At 35.9% G+C, this 18,473-nt stretch overlaps 1 pseudogene; it reads right to left on the bottom strand.

Moving 5' to 3' along the window:
• Nucleotides 1–16,837: 16,837 nt before the first annotated feature.
• Nucleotides 16,838–17,272, bottom strand: LOC143628869 (18S ribosomal RNA; annotated as a pseudogene).
• Between the last annotated feature and the right edge of the window lie 1,201 nt (nt 17,273–18,473).

Genomic DNA, 18,473 nt, shown 5'->3' with positions numbered 1-18,473 from the left:
CTCTAACTCTATCTTACAGCCCTTAACCATTTTCACTATTTTAACCAAAGTGTCACTAGCGGTTTCTACTATAAAAGTTTCAGACACTCGGAAACATTTCATTTTAGCTAATTTACTAAATGGCGTGGCCATGAAACTTTTGTTCGCACCGGAGTCAAATAATACTGAAGCGGAAACACCGTTTACTAGAAACGTACCTGTGACGACTTTCGAGATCCGCTTGGCTTGTTCTTGCGTCAGCATAAAGACCCTGGTCTTCGGTCTTGATGGTTCAGCATCCTTCTTCTCACTTCCTTCAGTTTCACCCTCAGTGCATTCCCTAGCAAAGTGACCCGTCTTACCACATTTATAACATGCGGACTTTGCGGTACAATCTGGAGCGTAATGCCCCACCTTCCCACACTTGTAACAAGCATTCGTACCAAACTTGCACTCACCAGCGTGACTCTTCCCACACTTATGACAAACGTCTAAACCCTTACTCCACCTTCACTCGCCAGCGTGTGTCTTGCCATAACGACTTCTTCTCCCATACCCTCTGCTTCTTGTCCCTTGGGCTCCACAACTGAGTACCCGGGTCGTTTAACAGGGGCGACCCACTTCTTATCTTTATTCTCTTCTCCCACCACAACATCGTCCACAACCAGGTCCTCATAAACCATCTTCACGAGCTCAACCGCATAATCAAAAGTACCGGGTTAATCGCTCTGACTAGTATGCGAACATTCTGTGGCAATCCTCTCACATAGCACTTGATTCTCTTAGCCTCATTGATAACCATATCGGGCACCAACCTAGACATTTGGTTGAACTCCTTGGTATACTCACGGTGTGTCATCTTTCCGGCCTTCAAATTCAGGAACATCATCTCCGCCCTCTCAATTTCGGCGTCAGCACAGAACCTTTTCATCACCAACTATTTCAGATCCTCCCACTTCATTACCTTAATCTACTCTGGGCTCTTCCTCTTCTCAATCGACTCCCACCAGTACATTTTTTCATCTCCGAAAGATTTGGTAGCAAAACCCACATCTTGGTCGGGACGGCACTCGCTAATACGGATAACCTTGTCCATCGTGGTTATCCATTGGAGAATAGCGATTGCGTCTCCCAAACCAGTCAGCTTCGGCGGGTCACAACCTTTAAATGACTTGTAGTTTCACCCACCTCGGCCCCTCCTCCTATCATCCACTATATGTGTCGTCGTTATTAAAGTGGCATAATCAAAGTACGTGGGAGGAGAAGCCTCTACGTGCCTTCGTTATTAAGAGGCATAACGTGAGTACATGGGAGGGCAAGCCTCTATGTGCTCTCGTAAAACAAGTGGCTAAGACATAAGGGACAGTTAAGTGGTTAAGCGGAGCAGGTCAAACTGTGGACTATGTGTCTTCGGACACGTATATAATTGCATGTAATGGTTGTATGGTAAGTTGCTTGATTAACTAGAACTCACTCAGCGTAGTTGACTTTTAGTATGTACGGAGGTTAACAGATTGAAACAGCTAGCTTGAGTGGGACACATGGCAATATTGAAGAGGCTTGCATCTGAAGATCTGTCATGATGTTTTGATACAATGTTTTATGTATGTTTTAAAAAGACAAGATACAAATGTTTTTTAACGAATGGTTGACTATTATTATTATTCCGCGAAAGTTTTAATTAACTCTGATGTTTAGAACTGTGTTTATGAGTAAATCCAACGTCCAAAGTGAGACACCGGTAACGGGGCCTTACAACTTGGCATCAGAGAAAAGTTCGAGATATTTAAGCATCCTACATGCTAGACTCGAATAGTGAATGGAATTTAACTAAGAAAAGAAAGAAGATGCCAGTTCAAGAATGTCATGTGTCACTCAAGCAAGCTCATTAAAGGTAGAGTATATGGTTAAATAGTGTGTAAGATGTTAGCTTAATTGCTAAAGGAAGGATATGTGTATGTTAGGGATGGGATTAATAGATTGTTCGATTGATTAAGTGTTTAAAAGAATAAACTAGCACAAGTGAAATCATAAAGGAAAGTATGTAGGACCTGAGGAGTAAAGCAAATAGTTAATTACACTTGGCCACTGTCATTAACTACTTACCTTACGAATCATGTGCTAAATAAATCCTAGAGTGATAACGTTTGTGTTCTCCCTTTTAGAATACGACGGCTGGAGCTAGAGGAGTTGTGAGAGCAGGAGGTCGCACTAGACGTCATGCCAGGCCTCGTCTTGTCCGACAACCTTCGGTAGAAACAACTTCCAACATGGGAGACGAAGAAAGCGCAGCTGGACAAAACCCGAGCAACAACGAAGGGTATCAACTTGGCCCTGCAGTTCAAGCAACTATTGTTCAATTTGTAGCCGCTTCTGTGAAGAACCTGAATCCCGAAAGATCTTCTGGAAGCCATGGGGGAACTGCTGAAGGGTCAGGAGCGAAGGGTAAGAAATATGATGAAAGAGAGAAGGAGGACTCGAGTGTGGTTAAGTCAGTGAAGGTTGACGACAGGAGGAGAGGCCGAGGTGGGTGCAACTACAAGTCATTCAAGGGTCGTGACCCACCAAAGCTGACTGTTCTTGGAGATGCAATCGCTACTCTCCAATGGATAACCACTATGGACAAGATTATCCGATTTAGCGAGTGACATCCTGACCAAGCAGTGGGTTATGCCACTCAGTCATTTGGAGATGAGGCTATGTATTGGTGGGCAACTGTGGAGCAAAGGAAGACCCGAGAAGAGATGAAGGCGATGAGGTGGGATGACCTGAAGGAGTTAGTGATGAAAAGGTTATGTTCTAATGCCGAGGTTGAAAGGGCCGAGATGAAGTTTCTGAATCTGAAGGCGGGCAAGATGACACACCGTAAGTATACCACTAAATTCAACCGCATGTCTAGGTTGGTGCCTGACATGGTGAACACTGAGGCGAAACGGATCTAGTGCTACGTCAGGAGGCTTCCCCAGAAGGTTCGCACGTTGGTCAGGGCTAAAAACCTGCTACCTTTGAGTCTGTAGTTGAGTTAGCAGATGTAACACCCTTGGCAAACACAACATCGTCCCACTCTTAGGTTATCCCACATCGGCCGTGGACAAGAGAGATCCTTGGCTCATAAGTAAATGTCATGCCTCTTCAATCACCAACGCGTTTTAGTCAACCAAAAATAAATCCGTGAGCTCTTCGTGGGCAGAGCGGATAATATTGGTGGTGCGAGGGGCGGGGTGTTACAGGTGGTATCAGAGCCACTCTTGTGCCGTTCGGGATGATGGGAGATGCCTCATCGAGGACGATGAGTCCAAAGGGGGGTTGTTTGTAACACCCTTGGCAAACACAACATCGTCCCACTCTTAGGCTATCCCACATCGGCCGTGGACAAGAGAGATCCTTGGCTCATAAGTAAATGTCCTGCCTCTTCAATCACAAACGCGTTTTTCCCACCAATACATAGCCTCATCTCTAAAAAATAAAGGGCCTGTAACACCCTGCCCCTCGCACCACCAATATTGTCCGCTCTGCCCACGAAGAGCTCACGGATATATTTTTGGTTGCCCAAAACGCGTTGGTGATTGAAGAGGCAGGACATTTACTTATGAGCCAAGGATCTCTCTTGTCCACGGCCGATGTGGGATAGCCTAAGAGTGGGACGATGTTGTGTTTGCCAAGGGTGTTACAGACAACCCCCCTTTGGACTCATCGTCCTCGATGAGGCGTGTTCCAACATCCCGAACGGCACAAGAGTGGCTCTGATACCACCTGTAACACCCCGCCCCTCGCACCACCAATATTATCCGCTCTGCCCACGAAGAGCTCACGGATTTATTTTTGGTTGACTAAAACGCGTTGGTGATTGAAGAGGCAGGACATTTACTTATGAGCCAAGGATCTCTCTTGTCCACGGCCGATGTGGGATAACCTAAGAGTGGGACGATGTTGTGTTTGCCAAGGGTGTTACAGCAGAGATGGTTTATGATGATCTGGCGGCGGATGATGTGGAAGTGGAAGATAAGGAAGGATGGAAAGGAACCGAACGGTCTGCAGATGTCGTGGAGTTGCGGGGAGGAAGACACAAAATATTGCAGGCAAGTAAACATGCAAGGTGTGCGGGAAAATGCACTAGGGAGAATGCAAGGCTGGTCCAAACCAGTGCTACCGATGCGGGAAGAAGGGACACGTCTCTCGTGAATGCACCGAGGACCCGAAATGTTACAAGTGTGGTAAGTCAGGTCACATAGCTAGAGATTGCGAAGAAGCCATAGTGGTGGAAGGAAGAAGGGGAGACGCATAAAACGATGGTTTATCAGCCACTGAAAAGGTTGCATGAGAATAAGTGGCTTGTCACAGTTGTTTTATGTTAGTGTTTTATGTTACAGTTTGAACCTACGTTGTCTGGAAAGCTTGAATGATTTCCTTTTATGTTTTTATGAATGAGTTATGTTTTCTTGTGATTTCGTATGAATGACTTATGAGTTGTCTTGAATGCATGTTGATTATGAAAACTAGTTGTGATAGGATAAAGCGTCGCCTTAGGCGTTAGCGTTAACATATACATAAAACAACGCCCCTGGAAGGACGAGTCGAAACTTGGTACATCGAGGGCCTCATGGACAAGCTACCTCGAATAGCTAAAACCCATGGACATCACTCGGTAACTGCAAAGTCAGGAGTAAGAAGGATAACCCATAAAGCAAAGGTGATTCAATAAAGTGTGTGAATATAAGATGTGTTCCTTTTACAAGGAATAAGTTAGGTTTCGGGGACGAAACCTCTTTAAGGGGGGGAAGGCTTTTAACATCCCAAAATTTCTAAAAATAATAGTAAATATATTATTTACTTGCGGTGGGAAAATTTACTTGGATTAGTAGACCAATAATTAAAGAGTTAAGGGTAATGGGCTTGGATTAAAAAGGAAGGAAGAAAAGACCATGGGCTTAAGCCCATGACCCATGATATATAAACCATAATCACCCATTAATCCTTTCATTTTCATATATTCCTTACACCACCCAAAAACACACACTTAGCTCTCTCATCCTACTTTCTCTCTCTAGCCGAAATAGAAGAAGTACCGATCTCGACCCGAGGTAATGATAGTATGATATTGTAGAGATCCAAACCCGCTAGATCTAGTCGCGAATCGACGAGCCGACACCCTAAACCGTTAAAGTCACGAGGTCCGGATGGAATCGGGTATAAACCGATAAAAATATGAGCTTAGGGATCACCCTAACTCAAATCTGGATCGAACGGGACGAAAAACGGTAAAAACAGTGGTAAAACATACGAGATTCGCTTTTTCGGCGAGATCCTGTTCATTCCGGCAATGGCGGTGCCGGAACAGTGGGGAATGTCATAGAATTTCTCTGACATTCTGACCTAACCCTAATTCTAATTCATTAACGGAGATATAACGAATTAACACCAGTTCGTTATGATCATTCATTAAGGAATGATAGCGAACTAGCTTCATTCGTTAGTAATTCGTTATCCAATTCTTTATGCCAATTCGTTAAGGAATGATAACGAACTAGCTAATCAATTCGTTACGGAGAGATAACGAATGGACCCTCATTCATTAGAAGGTTCATTCGTTATAAAATATCAGTTCGTTATAAAGAGTCCAATTCGTTATAAGGACCAGTTTGTTATAAGGTCCAACTCGTTATATGGACGCGTTCGTTATAATAGTCAATTCGTTATAAAGTAACGAATGGGTTCATTCGTTATGAACGCCATTCGTTAAGGGACTGGGACGAATTAGATTTTGAAAGAATGACAGAAAGGTCCTTGAACTTAGAATAAAATGATTTAATTACAAAGAAGCCCTCAAACTTTATGAGTTAGCAAATAAAATAATAAATAAGAATTCAAATGAAAAATATGTTAAGATAGCTCGACCCCAGCCAGGGGCTCTGCCCCTTGGACCCTGCTAGGGGTTTCCGCCCCTAGAACCCCGCTTCCAGGGGTGTTGTCTTCGGACCCCCGTTCGTTGAGGGTTATAATTAAGCTAGAAATATGATAAGAGTAGTGATAGTTAATTGATGCTTGTAATTGTTATACAGTTAGTCGTGCACAGTTAAACAAAGGGATAACCATTAACGGCAAATGTAACCGCAATCAGGTGAGTTTCTAGCCCCACTTCCTTGTTATGTTTTCAGGGTTGTATGCATACTCGATGTGAAGTGTGAATACACTTACCTTAAGTGGTAAGTGTATGCTATAAATGATGTGCGAGTTATTTATCATGCAGAGATTATGAATGAATGTTTGTTGGTGCGTGAACGATCTTCGGATATTGCACGTATCACCAAGGGGAATGATCCTTAAGTGGTTATTAGTTTGTGTGAATGTTATGATGTAACTTGCTTATTATATAAATGATGAACTGATAGGAAGTGTGTTGTAGACAAGTAGAGTAAAGTGTGATAGAAGTGGAAAGGGGTCTAGTAAGGGTGCTAGTGGCATGACGATAGTACGTGGTAGGGTAAGCCTATACGTCCTGTCGTTATTAAAGTGGCATAATGAGAGTACGTGGGAGGACAATCCTCTACATTCCTTTGTTATTAAGTGGCATAAAGTGAGTGCGTGGGAGGGCAAACCTCTATGTGCTCCCGTAAAACAAGTGGCTAAGACGTAGGGGGCAGTTAAGTGGTTAAGCGGTAAGGTGAACAGGTCAGACTGTGGACTATGTGTCTTCGAACACGTATATAATTGCATGTAATGGTTGTATGGTAAGTTGCTTGATTAACTAGAACTCACTCAGTGTTGCTGACTTTTAGTATGCACACAGGTTAACAGATTGAGACAGCTGTCTTGAGTGGGACACATGGCAAGATTGAAGAGGCTGGAATCTGAAGATTTGTCATGATGTTTTGATACTATGTTTTATACATGTTTTAAAAAGGTAAGATACTAATGTTTGTAATGACTGGTTGACTATTATTATTATTCCGCGAAAGTTTTAATTAACTCTGATGTTTAGAATTTTTTTATGAGTAAATCCAACGTCCAAAGTGAGACACCGGTAACATGGCCTTACAATCTCCCAAACCAGTCAGCTTCGGCAGGTCACAACCTTTAAATGACTTGTAGTTGCACCCACCTCGGCCCCTTCTCCTATCATCCACTTTTACTGAATTAACCACGCTCAAGGCCTCTCTCTCTCTCTCTCTCTTTCATCATCTTTCTTACCATCTCCTCCCGCCCTTTCAGCAGTTCTTTCACGGCTTCGAACAGACTCTTCAGGAGTCAGGTTCTTCACAGCAGTGGCTACAGCTTGAACAATAGCTGCTTGAATTGTGGGATCTAGTTGAACCCCATCGTTCTTGCTTGGGTTTCGCCCAGTTGCACTTTCTTCATCTCCGGTGTTGGAAGTTGTTTCCACCGAAGGTTGTCGGACAAGACGAGGCCTGGCGCAACGTCCAGTGCGACCTCCAGTGCTAACAATCTCTCTTGCTCCAGCCATTGTATTCTAAAAGGGAAAACACAAACTTCATCACTCAAGGAACTATTTAGTACAAGGATAGTAAGGCTAACAGGTAATAACATTGGCCAGCTGTGATTAGCTGATCACGTTACTTTCCGTGTCCTATACACTTCCCTTTATGGGTCTATTTGTGCCAAGTTCTATTTTTAAACAGCTAATCAATCAGGTCATCAATTAATCATATCTTTAACATTAATATACATTATTCAATCATACATTTACCTTTACTGAGCTTGCTTGTGTGACACATGCCATTCTTGAACTGGCATCTTCTTTCTTTCCTTACTTAAATCTCATTCTATGTTCGAGTCTAAGCATGTAGGATGCTCAAATCTCTCGAACTCTTCTCAGATACCAACTTGTAAGGCCCCGTTACCGGTGCCTCAATTTGGAGGTTGGATTTACTGATAAACACAGTTCTAAACATCAGAGTTAAACAAAACATTCGCGGAAAATTAAACTTTGACCAGATTATATTACATAACCTTCAAATCTTGTCAAACTAAACATTCGAATCATTAAACATAAAATATAGACTTTTAAATAACATAACATTTCCTTGAGATGCCAGTATCTTCAATTCCATGCCATATGTTCCCCTCAAGCGAGCTGCCTCATCCTACTCACCTGCGTGCATACTAAAAGTCAGCTACGCTTAGTGAGTTCTAGTTAATCAATTAACATACAATACTTTCACATACTTATACATACGCATCCGTAGATACTTAGTATTTACTTAACCTGCTTAACTTTCCTTAGTATATACTAGAGTATATACTTTCATTCTTTCTTTAATTTCTTTACATATATTCATGCTTTACATTATTCTATTATGCCTCGAGAATTATAAGGGCTCGGTCCCTTTTCTGCCTCGAATATTATTAGGGTCCGGTCCCTTTCTACCTCGGATATTATTAGGGCCCGGTCCCTTTCTGCCTCAAATATTATTAGGGTCCGGTCCCTGTCTACCTTGAGTATTATTAGGGCTCAGTCCCTTTCTTCTGTACCTAGCCTTCTCTTACATTTACTCATAACATACATATATCATTCACACATTATATATAGCATTCATATCCATAACTATGGCCTGACGGCACATGCAATATCTGAAGATCGTTCACGTACCGAAAAGCAATCATTCAAAGCTTTCACATATATCATATATGGAATACACTTATCACTTAGGATAAGTGTATTAACTAATCACATCGAGTATGCACACAGCCCCGAAAACATAAAAAGGAATGGGGCTAGAAACTCACCTGGATCCTGTTCCCTCTCCGTTAATTGTTATCCCTTTCTTTAATTGTGCATGGCTAACTGTTAAATATACATTTGGTAATTAACTGTATAATTATTAAAGTCTGTATTTTAATTAACCAATGCATTTTCTAAGTTGGGCTCATTTGTCTAGTATATGTGGATGAACTAGTTTGTTTCAGATAGGATATGGGCTTAAAACTTGTGGACTTAGTTAGGTCAGGCCCAACTGTCCATTAAAGCATTTGGTTCCAACTGGGTTCAGGCCTAAACCAAACATAAACTGGCCAGCCGAGAACTCTTGGCAGAGAACCCAACTCATGACCGAAAACCTATGCTGATCAATAATTCTTGTTTGACCGAGAACTCCTTATTTGACCGAGAACTCTTATTTGACTGAAAACTCAGGTCTCCGAGAACTCAATGGCCGAGAACTCAATGGCCAAGAATTCAATGGCCGAGAACTCTCATCACCGAGAACTCCTCGTCAGATGCTTTCAGCTTAATTTGAAACCATTTATCAGCTCAGGTTGTTGTTGACGGTTTTTATCACTAATTTTGATAACATTGGCTACTCTCCTTATATCTTTTACACCCATTATCCATCCATCATCAAGATCTAACCCGCCCTTGGCATAAAGTTTATACCTTTACCCATTTCAAACCCGTTTCAGCTTAGATCTTTAACTACGAGCTGATCGAGTCCATTTTTAACACCAGGTTTGCTACTTTATGGTTCGTTTATACCTGATCTATTCTATGTTTAAGTTTCAAGGCCAACCGTTCTTAAAAACATAAACTTTAAGATCAAGAACGTACCTTTACGTGTTCGTTAGGTCAAGGTTAGCTTGGTTATGAACTTTAGATCTTGTATTTAGCTTGTATATCAAAGATCTATCAAGATTCCAAGCTTGGTTTGCTCTCTCTCTCTCTCTCTCTCTCTCTCTCTCTCTCTCTCTCTCTCTCGGCCGTAGATGTAGGTGTATGTGTGTGTTTTGAGTGTATAGGGAATAAAATGGATAAGATGGATGGAAATGGAAAGGATTAGGGTTTAGGGGGGTATTTATACTCCTTTAAGCCCATGGACCTAAGGCTCGTCTTTCCTTTTTGGTCCATAATTACTTCCATCTAATTAGCCTACTTATCTTTCCATCTTTATTATTTATTATTCATTTATTAACTCGAGTAAACTTTTCCGTCATAACAAATAAATATTTTAAATATTATTATTTAAAATTTCGGGATGTTACATATTTATGTGAAGTTTACAAAATGTGTTATATGTTTGACTTTCACCAGCTATTCAAAAACCGAAATTTAACGAATTTTACCATTTTTCATAAATTTTCAATAATAATTAAAAAAAGTATTTTTAATAACCATTTCTAAATATTTCAAGTTATTATGATTTTAATGTCAATTTCAACTAAATCTATTAATATATTTATTTCTAAATATCAAACATTTAATAAATAAAATGTATATTTTATTAATTCGATTTTTATATAATGCCTTTAATTTATGGTTAATATTCATAACATATTTAAACCTTTATTTCTATTTTTTATATTTGACCATTTTTTAATTATGTCTAAATTTCAAGATTCATACCTTTAGTAAAACCCCCATATTTTCTATAACCGATTAAATACGGAATTTACAAATTAAATACAAACTTTTACAAATTGAATGTCAAAATTAATGTATAAAATAAACCTCCATTTTAATATTACAAATTTTTTTTTCAACTACAACTGCGTAAATATTTTTTACAATGCAATTGTACTAAATATTTAAAATAAAAAAAAAATCATTTTTTTGAAGTTTATTTATTACAATACAACTGTACTAAATATTTTTTTGAAGTTTACTAATAATTTTTTTATTCATAAAAGTGAACTCTAGCATTGAATTTAACAGATCTAATAATAAAAGTTATTGAATGTTTCTTATACGAAAGTTAAAATAAAAATTCTTTTATAATAATTTGTATATTTATTGATTACATTTTTCATATAATTATATATTTTTGTTCATATACAAAGCATGTATTTTCTCTTCATTTCAAATCCTATTAACAAACACTACAATTATAATTTGTCAAATTCTAGCAATATAATCTATTTGTAGTCGTATCTCAAACTCAGCAAACATTATTTGACCAATTCTCATTGACATTTAAAAGATTTTGATACTATCCAATCTTAGAAAAGTTTACATTTTTTTAGTTGACAGTTTTATAATTATGTCTAAATGTCAAAAAGCGTATGCCTAAAAATAACATCAATTGACTTCCTGAATTTTTGTACCTTAAACATTTTGTTATTCCATAATTATTATCAAATTAGCTCACTTTCTATTGTTACAATATTTTATAAAATAAAAACTCATTATTGTTAGAGTCAAAAATGAATTTCCGTTTTATATCAATAATAATCGTGTTACCAAAAATATCGTTATATTAAATACAATTACTTAAAATATTGAGTCGTATTAATTAATTATTTATTTAGTAATTGTTACACTTTTAATTATAGTATCAAAATATACCAATACCTTATTCCTAACTAGAAATAAAAATTATTTGTAATTTTTAAATTATATTCGTTTAAATAAAATTAATTATAAAGTTTCTTTAATAGTCACAAACCATATTCTTATACATCATATACTAATTTATGTTTTAATTCGTATTTTAATCACTATTTTTATTGTACAAAATGATAATACTTTTTTGACCTGTTATAAATTTTGACTTCAAATCAATTCTTAAGTTGACAAGCATTAATTTACATTAAATCTTATATTTTTAAACACCTAAAAATAATGCATAAAATGATTTTAACATAATTGTCAAACAAATAGTGGTTGCTAAAAATAAAACACGTTTTCTGCTTAATTTATACATTTTTCTCCGTAAATAACCATTAGTTAACATGGAATGTTTTATTAGTTTATTCATATCATTCCCATAATGAAAAAACATTTTTTAATAATTTCTATGTTTAAGCTTTAACATAATTAAATTTCTATTTTCATCACCACCAACTTAGCATGTATGAAATATGACGAAAAGTTTAATATCCCGAGTAGATGCAATTTGTCTAAATGAGTAAAAAAAATACAGCTACAAAGAAAACGGGTTAAACGGATATAAAATGAAAGAAACATAAAAACTAAAGAGCATAATCTATTAAAATAATATTAGATTATTATTATTATTATTATTATTATTATTATTATATGTATTCAATAATTATTTAACATAATTTATCCATAAATAAGTTATAAAAAAATGGATAAGAAAGTTTTGCCTAATTTCCTAAATGATATATATTAGGAATTAACTATATATCAACTATACTTGAATGAAAATTAATATGTTATTGAATATTGATTAAGACTTTATTTTGAAGATCAATTAATTATAGTATTATAAAAGACTAAATTTAGGTTTTAGATTGTCATAACAGTTTGTTTTGTAAAATAAATTTAAAATATACTTATAAAAAGAAATGCCTAATAAATTGTTCATCTATTAACATTGATGTGCAACAAATATTTAAATTGATGTGTAAATAAACACAGGTACTATTTTAGAGTAATAAACATTACAGTTATTGATTTGTAATAAATGTCTTAGATAAAGTTCATCTTTTGAATCAAAATTGAGATATAAGTTTTGTTGAATCAAAATTGTAAAATTGTTTTGTTGATTTTGAGACTAATTTCTTTGTTTGCTTATTATTGTATCCATGATATAAGTTATAAAATATGTTAATTTTTCATTTATCTTTGTTAGTCTTTGTATGTTTTTGTATTTAATTCAAATAATTTATGATGTCTTATAATTCATGTAAAATTATCATTTATTTATAAATACAACATTTGCATTTCATTATTTATAATACAACAACGCCATTATAGATATACCAGATGATCTTTTGGTTGGTGATTCATCCGATCCTATTTCTGATCTAATTGATTTTGTATATCCAGCATTATTGGAAAATTTTAATGATATTTCATATTTTCAAGAAAGGGTCATACTTGCACCTTTAAATGAGGTTGTCCAAGATATTAATGACAAGTTTTTGTCATTGTTTCTCGGGTAAGAAGTTTAATATCTCAATTGTGATAGTATAGACAAGTCTGATCGTGTTGGTCCTGGTTTCGATCCAGCATTACACTCACCGGATTTTCTAAATGGTTTAAAGATACCCGGTATGCCTAATCATAGATTGGTTCTAAAAGTTGGTGTGTCAATAATGTTACTAAGGAATATTGATCAGAAGAATGGTTTATGCAACGGAACCAGATTACAAGTAATTAACTTGGGGATGCGTTTTATTGAAGTAAAGGTTATTTCAGGTACTAACATTAGGTTTCGCACTTATATAACTCGTAGTGGTCTAACTCCTTCAGATAAGAAACTGCCATTCATATTGAAACAAAGACTGTTTCCTATTGTTGTTTGTTTTGCAATGACCATTAATAAAAGTCAAGGCCAATCACTAGTATGAGTTGGCATATACCTGCGAGAACCGGTGTCTACATATGGTCAACTATATCTGGCTTTATCACGAGTGAAAAGTAGAGACGGTGTTAAAATGCTTATATTAGACAAGGAATGTAAAGTTAAAAATAAAACTACAAATGTGATTTATAAGAAACTATTTATTAATTTATAATTGTAAAATGGATGTTATTTTAGTTGAATGTTATATTTCTACATGATTTATATATCAGTTGATGCTAAAAACGTGTGGATGTTACATGATTTATATTTTTCCACCCGAAGTTAACAATGTAATAATTGTAATTAACTAGAATATTTAAGGTATGATTATTTGCTAACCGTAGTTTTGGAATTCATTTTTTCATATTTTTTATATCTTTTGTGTTAGTTAAATGGTTTGCTAAACTGGAAGAATTTTGGCAGGTTTTAAGTCACCAAAACCTATTTTTCAAACCAATCAAAACATGCAAATAATATACCAAATAATTCCCACAGATACTATCAAGTATTAGGAACAACATAAAAGTTTCTTGTAATTTTTCAATACTCACAAACATCATGAAAATTCATACACTACAGCAACCTATTTTCTGCTACCTTATCAGCACAACATAATGTAAATATTTCTAAAAATTCCATATATGTCCAACTGACGCAAGACCAATTGCATTGGATTCCTAATTCAATTTATAAAATTACAGAAGTGAAATAACACACATATCTATTTTCAATATCAAGTTATACAATTTACAACACAGCTTAGAAAATTTCTCTTTCAATCAGGATTGCAACCCGATTTTGTAATTTAATAAAAACTAGTCAAACAAAGTCCAAAAATTATCATTCTTGACTTTTTAAAAACTAGATTCAATTTAATTAATCATAGTATCACAAATAAATCAGAAACACCAATGTATCATCAAGTTATACAATCTACAATCTAAAACACAGAATCTGTCAACAAGATGATTCAAACCAAAAGTCACAAAAACCATGATTCTTATATCCTTATGATCTTTAATCATCAAGGAACCATTTTTAATAACCATATCACATGTATTTCATTATTTTACTAATTTATAAAATAATATCTATGTACAAAAGGTTTCCATATTTTCTTTTATGACAAGACACACAATTTCTTTTAAAACCATCAACTTGATCATCTTTTTATTTCTTATGATCACATGTGTTTGGATACTCAATCCCACAATCCCAAATCAAAGAAACATAAACAACATATATATTAACCATGCTTACTTACTTGCTTGATCAATGCTATATCACTATTTGTTCCAAGAATCACCCAACTTGATTATGATATTTTGAGAGCTTTTAGAAAAATAAAATGTATGTGTGTGTGATGTGATATAGATGGCCAAAAGGAAGAAAAAGAAAAGTTATAACCTTAATTGTTATTTACTCATCATTAACACAATCATTAATACATAATTAATTATATAAATATATGTGACATGTTACATTCTATTATAAACATTTTCTAGTAACCATAAATACATGTCATGTAATTTTATAAATACATGTGTACTAGTCTTTTGGTACTTGTCATGTAATATATCATAGGTTATGTTATTTTAATTATTCACTTCTCCTACAACATATAAGTATACAACAACTAATCATGTAGCATGTAACACAATTTCACCCACCACATATAATACATGTAACATATCATGTGTGACAAATTTATTATAACCTATCATATATTATTACATGTGTGACAAGTTTATTATTCTAGTTATCAATAACTAGTTACTCTCACTTAGGTCACCAACAACACCACTGACTCAATGTATGCATACATGACACTATATGCATGGAAGTTCATTAACTTAGTTAACAGAACTAACTGGGTTTACTAACACAGTCAACAGGATTTAACTAAAAATGCCGGGTGTGACGTCGGGGATTAGAAATGTTGAATGTATATTTTATTATGGAGTTTGATATTATAATATGTTTTATACATATATTTATAAATAAAAACCAAAAATTTAAAACGGGTCGGATTTTCGGGTTTGAAAAGTAACGAATGTTACAATACGCAAAACATGATAGCTGAGAATTGTGTTCTTTTTCCTATTTTTTATATGAGTGTCAAGATTCATCATATGTATATGCATTTTCTTTTATGTTTTATAAATGAACACATCGTTTATGTTTTATAAGGTGATCAGATTGAGTAATGAAATGGTTTTGCAGTGAGTAAATTGAGTAATGAAACACTGAGCATATGATAAAGAAGTATTTGCTTTGTGTCAATAAGAGCCGGTATGGCTGGTTGGATCAGATTGTCAATGATTTAAGTGGACCATAATCCAACCAAATTGAATTGGATATGACCCTAACATAAATGTATCAACCAATTGACAAACTGAAGTTAGATATTCTTGTGGTGTTGTTTCTCTTTGAGATTCAGGATTCGATAGTCGAAGATGGATTTAGTATAATTTAGCTATTCAGAAGACAAGAAAAATATTCAAATACCGCTTTTATTACATGTATAGTTAGAACCTTAAAATGAAAATACAATTCTTTGAATATTATTATTATTATTATTATTATTATTATTAATATTATTATTGTTATTTTGAACAAAAGTTAGCCCGGATACTCATGATCGAGCACCCTGACAAATGGATCACCTTTGCACCTAAAAAACAGATGGATGGTGACCCGACCCACCCACACAGGAGGAAACCTACAACTATGAAAGCCTACTGACTTAACCTGGAACAAAATGATGAAAGCGAGACTACAATCTACGACTTTCCATAACAAAAATTACGGAGCTTCCAGACCAATCATTATTATTTGATTTTTTTAACGACCAACAAACAGAGAATTTCCTAGGAACTCCGTACTGGGTGACACAAAAGCAAAAGGTCACTACTAGCTGGTCCAATCCAGCCATACGGAGCCATATGGAGACTTTAAGCGCCTCCAAGTTATCTCTACTTCTGGGAAAAACGCACTCGCCTGAAGACCAACTTCTGGTAAAACTCGAAACGATGGTATTTTTGGCTCCGGTAAAGATTATACAAATCATAATTTTGATTCGATTGTTCAGGTTTCTTTTTTATGGTTTTCATCTCGTAATTGTAAGTTTCATTTAAACTAGGTAGAGTGGCTTAGAAACCCTCTGCTCTATATGTAATTCTTTTTGTCCTTCGGGTTAGGCTTTTCTAACCCGGAGAGGTGTTATTTTAAGTTGGCTTTTTAAAAAAAATGAATAAATTAACATAAAATAATATAAATAGACATAAATGAACGAACATAAAAGAAAAGTAAATGAACAAATAGGACATGTGTACATGTTTATTCGTTTAACTAAATTAATGAACAAAAATATATTTTTATGTTCTTTTGTTTATTATTAACAAACAAATTTTCCATCAAATGGCTAACTAATCATTCGGTTCATTTGCATGCTCAAATGAACAACTATATTTGGTAAAGAAATCTGAATATCATTATTATCAACCCTCTTCTTTCGCCTGGTTTGACTTTCACTTTCAACTCGATTCACCGCCTACGTGCCCTTTACGCCCAGTCATTCCGAAGAACACTTGCCCCCCCTCCCCCCTTCTTACCGCGGCTGCTGGCACGGAGTTAGCCGGGGCTTCTTCCTCGAGTCTTGTCATGATCGCGCACTCGATGAAAGAGCTTTACAAGCGGCATTGCCCTTCTTCACTCACGCGATATTGCTGGATCGGGCTTTCACCCATTGTCCAAGATTCCCCACTGCTGCCCCCCGCGGGAGTCCGGGCCGTATCTCAGTCCCAGTGTGGCTGATCATCCGAAAAGACCAGCTAAGCATCATTGGCTTGGTCATCCTTTACCTGACCAACTACCTAATACTACGCAGGCTCATCAAACAACACTTTTTAGCTTTCTTCAGGATTTGGCCCGAACTGTTCGGCAGATTCCCACGCGTTACGCACCCGTTCGCCACTTTGTTCTTAACTCTTTTCACCTCCTGGGTGAGACAAGCTACCTTTAGCTAGGAGCCGGGCTGTCTCGCGATACCTTCTAAAGCTTGACCCGCAGCAGTACCTTGACCAACTCCAGGTCCAATAGAAGCAAGCCCTACAGCCAATCCAGCAGCAATAACGGAAGCGGCAGAAATCAGTGGATTCATGATAAGTTCTTCGTAACAAAAAAAAAATGGTTAATGATACATTCAACCAATGAACTATGACTTAATTATTCCATTGCTACGATTCATCCAGTCGAAATAACTACGAACTTCGAATTCAAGTAATAACATGATTGAATCATCAAGTTTACTTTGATATCTCTTTTTTAGTTTCTCTCGATAAATTATTTGTGAATCCATACAACTTTAGTTTTTCCGTTTTTTTGTCCCGAATCGCTCTTTGAATTCTTCGATTTTTTTATTGAATTAATCCGTTTATTCATTCAACTCACAGTCACAGATGAGACAGAAGGACTTCTATAGAATCCCCGTCTACATTCACATTCGATTAGTAGGGAAAAAGATCGATTATAACAAACTAAAAGGTACTCAAACTTTTGAATCTTGAAAAAAGTCTAGGTGTATAGATCTACCTAGAGATGTTGTTTCGACTTATTCACATGCAATTATATATTGTTGATCTGGATAATTTTTGTACGTGGGAGGTTTGGTATTGGCAACAACAATGGCGGATGTCAACTTTGAATAGGATGGTGGGGGGGGGGGGGTCCTATGAAGAAAACAACATAATTAAACACTCAAACAAACATGAATAAATATAAAAAGAATATAAACTGTTTAAATGAAGAACATAGAAGATACATAAACGAACAAGTGGGACAAGTACACATGTTAATTTGTTTGCTTAATTAAATGAACAAAATATTTTGTTCATGTTCTTATGTTTATTAAATAAACGAACTTTTTAGTGAACGGCTATCTGATCATCAGATCATTAACATGTCTACATGAACAACCATATCTTGGAAAAGATAAGACTTTTGGTACCGTAAATTTTGTTATCAACTCACTTCTAAGTTTTTTATGATTTTGGTGATCGATGATAACAAACTAAAAAGATTCTCAACTTTTAAACTTTTAAATCTTTTTATCTATTTCGACTAATTTGCATGCAATTATGTTGGTTTCGGTAACTTTTTTACGTGGGAGGTAAGTATTGGCAACAATTAAGGGGAATAGGATTGTGGCGGCCTGGCGGGAGTCCTATGAAG

The sequence above is a fragment of the Bidens hawaiensis genome, unplaced genomic scaffold, assembly GCF_021521415.1.
Source record: "Bidens hawaiensis isolate Kalapana, Puna unplaced genomic scaffold, B.hawaiensis_p1.1 tig00005079_1, whole genome shotgun sequence".
Classification (NCBI taxonomy): Eukaryota; Viridiplantae; Streptophyta; class Magnoliopsida; order Asterales; family Asteraceae; genus Bidens; species Bidens hawaiensis.
This window is presented reverse-complemented; position numbering and strand designations above follow the sequence as displayed.